Here is an 8,729-nt window from a genome sequence, read left to right on the forward strand (position 1 = left end):
GTCAAACGTTGTTTCTCGTTGTATATCCTTTAATTCTAGAGTTAAATTGATAAATAACGTGTACGAATTTGTTTAACGCATTTGTTTTGGTTACTCGACGTCTCCGTTCTCGTGTAGCCTACATATTGCGTTTTTTTTTTAATTTGCTTACCGGGCTAAAGGTTAGCATGTTTAAAATACGTAAGTCGTTTTGTTCATCAAATTTAAGTAGATAACTCATCAGTTGTTTGCATCAGAGCGATAATTTTTGAGATAGTTATTAAAACTGTTTAAAGGTTGTCAAACGTTGTTTCTCGTTGTATATCCTTTAATTCTAGAGTTAAATTGATAAATAACGTGTACGAATTTGTTTAACGCATTTGTTTTGGTGACTCGACGTCTCCGTTCTCGTGTAGCCTACATATTGCGTTTTTTTTTTAATTTGCTTACCTGGCTAAAGGTTAGCATGTTTAAAATACGTAAGTCGTTTTGTTCATCAAATTTAAGTAGATAACTCATCAGTTGTTTGCATCAGAGCGATAATTTTTGAGATAGTTATTAAAACTGTTTAAAGGTTGTCAAACGTTGTTTCTCGTTGTATATCCTTTAATTCTAGAGTTAAATTGATAAATAACGTGTACGAATTTGTTTAACGCATTTGTTTTGGTTACTCGACGTCTCCGTTCTCGTGTAGCCTACATATTGCGTTTTTTTTTTAATTTGCTTACCTGGCTAAAGGTTAGCATCTTTAAAATACGTAAGTCGTTTTGTTCATCATATTTAAGTAGATAACTCATCAGTTGTTTGCATCAGAGCGATAATTTTTGAGATAGTTATTAAAACTGTTTAAAGGTTGTCAAACGTTGTTTCTCGTTGTATATCCTTTAATTCTAGAGTTAAATTGATAAATAACGTGTACGAATTTGTTTAACGCATTTGTTTTGGTTACTCGACGTCTCCGTTCTCGTGTAGCCTACATATTGCGTTTTTTTTTTAATTTGCTTACCGGGCTAAAGGTTAGCATGTTTAAAATACGTAAGTCGTTTTGTTCATCATATTTAAGTAGATAACTCATCAGTTGTTTGCATCAGAGCGATAATTTTTGAGATAGTTATTAAAACTGTTTAAAGGTTGTCAAACGTTGTTTCTCGTTGTATATCCTTTAATTCTAGAGTTAAATTGATAAATAACGTGTACGAATTTGTTTAACGCATTTGTTTTGGTTACTCGACGTCTCCGTTCTCGTGTAGCCTACATATTGCGTTTTTTTTTTAATTTGCTTACCGGGCTAAAGGTTAGCATGTTTAAAATACGTAAGTCGTTTTGTTCATCAAATTTAAGTAGATAACTCATCAGTTGTTTGCATCAGAGCGATAATTTTTGAGATAGTTATTAAAACTGTTTAAAGGTTGTCAAACGTTGTTTCTCGTTGCATATCCTTTAATTCTAGAGTTAAATTGATAAATAACGTGTACGAATTTGTTTAACGCATTTCTTTTGGTTACTCGACGTCTCCGTTCTCGTGTAGCCTACATATTGCGTTTTTTTTTTAATTTGCTTACCTGGCTAAAGGTTAGCATGTTTAAAATACGTAAGTCGTTTTGTTCATCAAATTTAAGTAGATAACTCATCAGTTGTTTGCATCAGAGCGATAATTTTTGAGATAGTTATTAAAACTGTTTAAAGGTTGTCAAACGTTGTTTCTCGTTGTATATCCTTTAATTCTAGAGTTAAATTGATAAATAACGTGTACGTATTTGTTTAACGCATTTGTTTTGGTTACTCGACGTCTCCGTTCTCGTGTAGCCTACATATTGCGTTTTTTTTTTAATTTGCTTACCTGGCTAAAGGTTAGTATGTTTAAAATACGTAAGTCGTTTTGTTCATCATATTTAAGTAGATAACTCATCAGTTGTTTGCATCAGAGCGATAATTTTTGAGATAGTTATTAAAACTGTTTAAAGGTTGTCAAACGTTGTTTCTCGTTGTATATCCTTTAATTCTAGAGTTAAATTGATAAATAACGTGTACGAATTTGTTTAACGCATTTGTTTTGGTTACTCGACGTCTCCGTTCTCGTGTAGCCTACATATTGCGTTTTTTTTTTAATTTGCTTACCGGGCTAAAGGTTAGCATGTTTAAAATACGTAAGTCGTTTTGTTCATCATATTTAAGTAGATAACTCATCAGTTGTTTGCATCAGAGCGATAATTTTTGAGATAGTTATTAAAACTGTTTAAAGGTTGTCAAACGTTGTTTCTCGTTGTATATCCTTTAATTCTAGAGTTAAATTGATAAATAACGTGTACGAATTTGTTTAACGCATTTGTTTTGGTTACTCGACGTCTCCGTTCTCGTGTTGTAGCCTACATATTGCGTTTTTTTTTTTAATTTGCTTACCGGGCTAAAGGTTAGCATGTTTAAAATACGTAAGCCGTTTTGTTCATCATATTTAAGTAGATAACTCATCAGTTGTTTGCATCAGAGCGATAATTTTTGAGATAGTTATTAAAACTGTTTAAAGGTTGTCAAACGTTGTTTCTCGTTGTATATCCTTTAATTCTAGAGTTAAATTGATAAATAACGTGTACGAATTTGTTTAACGCATTTGTTTTGGTTACTCGACGTCTCCGTTCTCGTGTAGCCTACATATTGCGTTTTTTTTTTTAATTTGCTTACCAGGCTAAAGGTTAGCATGTTTAAAATACGTAAGTCGTTTTGTTCATCATATTTAAGTAGATAACTCATCAGTTGTTTGCATCAGAGCGATAATTTTTGAGAGAGTTATTAAAACTGTTTAAAGGTTGTCAAACGTTGTTTCTCGTTGTATATCCTTTAATTCTAGAGTTAAATTGATAAATAACGTGTACGAATTTGTTTAACGCATTTGTTTTGGTTACTCGACGTCTCCGTTCTCGTGTAGCCTACATATTGCGTTTTTTTTTTAATTTGCTTACCGGTCTAAAGGTTAGCATGTTTAAAATACGCAAGTCGTTTTGTTCATCAAATTTAAGTAGATAACTCATCAGTTGTTTGCATCAGACCGATAATTTTTGAGATAGTTATTAAAACTGTTTAAAGGTTGTCAAACGTTGTTTCTCGTTGTATATCCTTTAATTCTAGAGTTAAATTGATAAATAACGTGTACGAATTTGTTTAACGCATTTGTTTTGGTTACTCGACGTCTCCGTTCTCGTGTAGCCTACATATTGCGTTTTTTTTTTTAATTTGCTTACCTGGCTAAAGGTTAGCATGTTTAAAATACGTAAGTCGTTTTGTTCATCATATTTAAGTAGATAACTCATCAGTTGTTTGCATCAGAGCGATAATTTTTGAGATAGTTATTAAAACTGTTTAAAGGTTGTCAAACGTTGTTTCTCGTTGTATATCCTTTAATTCTAGAGTTAAATTGATAAATAACGTGTACGAATTTGTTTAACGCATTTGTTTTGGTTACTCGACGTCTCCGTTCTCGTGTAGCCTACATATTGCGTTTTTTTTTTTAATTTGCTTACCTGGCTAAAGGTTAGCATGTTTAAAATACGTAAGTCGTTTTGTTCATCATATTTAAGTAGATAACTCATCAGTTGTTTGCATCAGAGCGATAATTTTTGAGATAGTTATTAAAACTGTTTAAAGGTTGTCAAACGTTGTTTCTCGTTGTATATCCTTTAATTCTAGAGTTAAATTGATAAATAACGTGTACGAATTTGTTTAACGCATTTGTTTTGGTTACTCGACGTCTCCGTTCTCGTGTAGCCTACATATTGCGTTTTTTTTTTAATTTGCTTACCGGGCTAAAGGTTAGCATGTTTAAAATACGTAAGTCGTTTTGTTCATCATATTTAAGTAGATAACTCATCAGTTGTTTGCATCAGAGCGATAATTTTTGAGATAGTTGTTAAAACTGTTTAAAGGTTGTCAAACGTTGTTTCTCGTTGTATATCCTTTAATTCTAGAGTTAAATTGATAAATAACGTGTACGAATTTGTTTAACGCATTTGTTTTGGTTACTCGACGTCTCCGTTCTCGTGTAGCCTACATATTGCGTTTTTTTTTTTAATTTGCTTACCGGGCTAAAGGTTAGCATGTTTAAAATACGTAAGTCGTTTTGTTCATCATATTTAAGTAGATAACTCATCAGTTGTTTGCATCAGAGCGATAATTTTTGAGATAGTTATTAAAACTGTTTAAAGGTTGTCAAACGTTGTTTCTCGTTGTATATCCTTTAATTCTAGAGTTAAATTGATAAATAACGTGTACGAATTTGTTTAACGCATTTGTTTTGGTTACTCGACGTCTCCGTTCTCGTGTAGCCTACATATTGCGTTTTTTTTTTAATTTGCTTACCGGGCTAAAGGTTAGCATGTTTAAAATACGTAAGTCGTTTTGTTCATCATATTTAAGTAGATAACTCATCAGTTGTTTGCATCAGAGCGATAATTTTTGAGATAGTTATTAAAACTGTTTAAAGGTTGTCAAACGTTGTTTCTCGTTGTATATCCTTTAATTCTAGAGTTAAATTGATAAATAACGTGTACGAATTTGTTTAACGCATTTGTTTTGGTTACTCGACGTCTCCGTTCTCGTGTAGCCTACATATTGCGTTTTTTTTTTAATTTGCTTACCGGGCTAAAGGTTAGCATGTTTAAAATACGTAAGTCGTTTTGTTCATCATATTTAAGTAGATAACTCATCAGTTGTTTGCATCAGAGCGATAATTTTTGAGATAGTTATTAAAACTGTTTAAAGGTTGTCAAACGTTGTTTCTCGTTGTATATCCTTTAATTCTAGAGTTAAATTGATAAATAACGTGTACGAATTTGTTTAACGCATTTGTTTTGGTTACTCGACGTCTCCGTTCTCGTGTAGCCTACATATTGCGTTTTTTTTTTAATTTGCTTACCTGGCTAAAGGTTAGCATGTTTAAAATACGTAAGTCGTTTTGTTCATCATATTTAAGTAGATAACTCATCAGTTGTTTGCATCAGAGCGATAATTTTTGAGATAGTTATTAAAACTGTTTAAAGGTTGTCAAACGTTGTTTCTCGTTGTATATCCTTTAATTCTAGAGTTAAATTGATAAATAACGTGTACGAATTTGTTTAACGCATTTGTTTTGGTTACTCGACGTCTCCGTTCTCGTGTAGCCTACATATTGCGTTTTTTTTTTAATTTGCTTACCTGGCTAAAGGTTAGCATGTTTAAAATACGTAAGTCGTTTTGTTCATCATATTTAAGTAGATAACTCATCAGTTGTTTGCATCAGAGCGATAATTTTTGAGATAGTTATTAAAACTGTTTAAAAGTTGTCAAACGTTGTTTCTCGTTGTATATCCTTTAATTCTAGAGTTAAATTGATAAATAACGTGTACGAATTTGTTTAACGCATTTGTTTTGGTTACTCGACGTCTCCGTTCTCGTGTAGCCTACATATTGCGTTTTTTTTTTAATTTGCTTACCTGGCTAAAGGTTAGCATGTTTAAAATACGTAAGTCGTTTTGTTCATCATATTTAAGTAGATAACTCATCAGTTGTTTGCATCAGAGCGATAATTTTTGAGATAGTTATTAAAACTGTTTAAAGGTTGTCAAACGTTGTTTCTCGTTGTATATCCTTTAATTCTAGAGTTAAATTGATAAATAACGTGTACGAATTTGTTTAACGTATTTGTTTTGGTTACTCGACGTCTCCGTTCTCGTGTAGCCTACATATTGCGTTTTTTTTTTAATTTGCTTACCGGGCTAAAGGTTAGCATGTTTAAAATACGTAAGTCGTTTTGTTCATCATATTTAAGTAGATAACTCATCAGTTGTTTGCATCAGAGCGATAATTTTTGAGATAGTTATTAAAACTGTTTAAAGGTTGTCAAACGTTGTTTCTCGTTGTATATCCTTTAATTCTAGAGTTAAATTGATAAATAACGTGTACGAATTTGTTTAACGCATTTGTTTTGGTTACTCGACGTCTCCGTTCTCGTGTAGCCTACATATTGCGTTTTTTTTTTTAATTTGCTTACCGGGCTAAAGGTTAGCATGTTTAAAATACGTAAGTCGTTTTGTTCATCATATTTAAGTAGATAACTCATCAGTTGTTTGCATCAGAGCGATAATTTTTGAGATAGTTATTAAAACTGTTTAAAGGTTGTCAAACGTTGTTTCTCGTTGTATATCCTTTAATTCTAGAGTTAAATTGATAAATAACGTGTACGAATTTGTTTAACGCATTTGTTTTGGTTACTCGACGTCTCCGTTCTCGTGTAGCCTACATATTGCGTTTTTTTTTTAATTTGCTTACCTGGCTAAAGGTTAGCATGTTTAAAATACGTAAGTCGTTTTGTTCATCATATTTAAGTAGATAACTCATCAGTTGTTTGCATCAGAGCGATAATTTTTGAGATAGTTATTAAAACTGTTTAAAGGTTGTCAAACGTTGTTTCTCGTTGTATATCCTTTAATTCTAGAGTTAAATTGATAAATAACGTGTACGAATTTGTTTAACGCATTTGTTTTGGTTACTCGACGTCTCCGTTCTCGTGTAGCCTACATATTGCGTTTTTTTTTTTAATTTGCTTACCTGGCTAAAGGTTAGCATGTTTAAAATACGTAAGTCGTTTTGTTCATCATATTTAAGTAGATAACTCATCAGTTGTTTGCATCAGAGCGATAATTTTTGAGATAGTTATTAAAACTGTTTAAAGGTTGTCAAACGTTGTTTCTCGTTGTATATCCTTTAATTCTAGAGTTAAATTGATAAATAACGTGTACGAATTTGTTTAACGCATTTGTTTTGGTTACTCGACGTCTCCGTTCTCGTGTAGCCTACATATTGCGTTTTTTTTTTAATTTGCTTACCTGGCTAAAGGTTAGCATGTTTAAAATACGTAAGTCGTTTTGTTCATCAAATTTAAGTAGATAACTCATCAGTTGTTTGCATCAGAGCGATAATTTTTGAGATAGTTATTAAAATTGTTTAAAGGTTGTCAAACGTTGTTTCTCGTTGTATATCCTTTAATTCTAGAGTTAAATTGATAAATAACGTGTACGAATTTGTTTAACGCATTTGTTTTGGTTACTCGACGTCTCCGTTCTCGTGTAGCCTACATATTGCGTTTTTTTTTTAATTTGCTTACCTGGCTAAAGGTTAGCATGTTTAAAATACGTAAGTCGTTTTGTTCATCATATTTAAGTAGATAACTCATCAGTTGTTTGCATCTGAGCGATAATTTTTGAGATAGTTATTAAAACTGTTTAAAGGTTGTCAAACGTTGTTTCTCGTTGTATATCCTTTAACTCTAGAGTTAAATTGATAAATAACGTGTACGAATTTGTTTAACGCATTTGTTTTGGTTACTCGACGTCTCCGTTCTCGTGTAGCCTACATATTGCGTTTTTTTTTTAATTTGCTTACCTGGCTAAAGGTTAGCATGTTTAAAATACGTAAGTCGTTTTGTTCATCATATTTAAGTAGATAACTCATCAGTTGTTTGCATCAGAGCGATAATTTTTGAGATAGTTATTAAAACTGTTTAAAAGTTGTCAAACGTTGTTTCTCGTTGTATATCCTTTAATTCTAGAGTTAAATTGATAAATAACGTGTACGAATTTGTTTAACGCATTTGTTTTGGTTACTCGACGTCTCCGTTCTCGTGTAGCCTACATATTGCGTTTTTTTTTTAATTTGCTTACCTGGCTAAAGGTTAGCATGTTTAAAATACGTAAGTCGTTTTGTTCATCATATTTAAGTAGATAACTCATCAGTTGTTTGCATCAGAGCGATAATTTTTGAGATAGTTATTAAAACTGTTTAAAGGTTGTCAAACGTTGTTTCTCGTTGTATATCCTTTAATTCTAGAGTTAAATTGATAAATAACGTGTACGAATTTGTTTAACGTATTTGTTTTGGTTACTTGACGTCTCCGTTCTCGTGTAGCCTACATATTGCGTTTTTTTTTTAATTTGCTTACCGGGCTAAAGGTTAGCATGTTTAAAATACGTAAGTCGTTTTGTTCATCATATTTAAGTAGATAACTCATCAGTTGTTTGCATCAGAGCGATAATTTTTGAGATAGTTATTAAAACTGTTTAAAGGTTGTCAAACGTTGTTTCTCGTTGTATATCCTTTAATTCTAGAGTTAAATTGATAAATAACGTGTACGAATTTGTTTAACGCATTTGTTTTGGTTACTCGACGTCTCCGTTCTCGTGTAACCTACATATTGCGTTTTTTTTTAATTTGCTTACCGGGCTAAAGGTTAGCATGTTTAAAATACGTAAGTCGTTTTGTTCAACAAATTTGAGTAGATAACTCAGCAGTTGTTTGCATCAGAGCGACAATTTTTGAGATAGTTATTAAAATTGTTTAAAGGTTGTCAAACGTTGTTTCTCGTTGTATATCCTTTAATTCTAGAGTTAAATTGATAAATAACGTGTACGAATTTGTTTTGGTTACTCGACGTCTCCGTTCTCGTGTAGCCTACATATTGCGTTTTTTTTTTAATTTGCTTACCTGGCTAAAGGTTAGCATGTTTAAAATACGTAAGTCGTTTTGTTCATCATATTTAAGTAGATAACTCATCAGTTGTTTGCATCAGAGCGATAATTTTTGAGATAGTTATTAAAACTGTTTAAAGGTTGTCAAACGTTGTTTCTCGTTGTATATCCTTTAATTCTAGAGTTAAATTTATAAATAACGTGTACGAATTTGTTTAACGCATTTGTTTTGGTTACTCGACGTCTCCGTTCTCGTGT

The sequence above is a fragment of the Eurosta solidaginis genome, unplaced genomic scaffold (assembly GCF_040869045.1).
Source record: "Eurosta solidaginis isolate ZX-2024a unplaced genomic scaffold, ASM4086904v1 ctg00001587.1, whole genome shotgun sequence".
Classification (NCBI taxonomy): domain Eukaryota; kingdom Metazoa; phylum Arthropoda; class Insecta; order Diptera; family Tephritidae; genus Eurosta; species Eurosta solidaginis.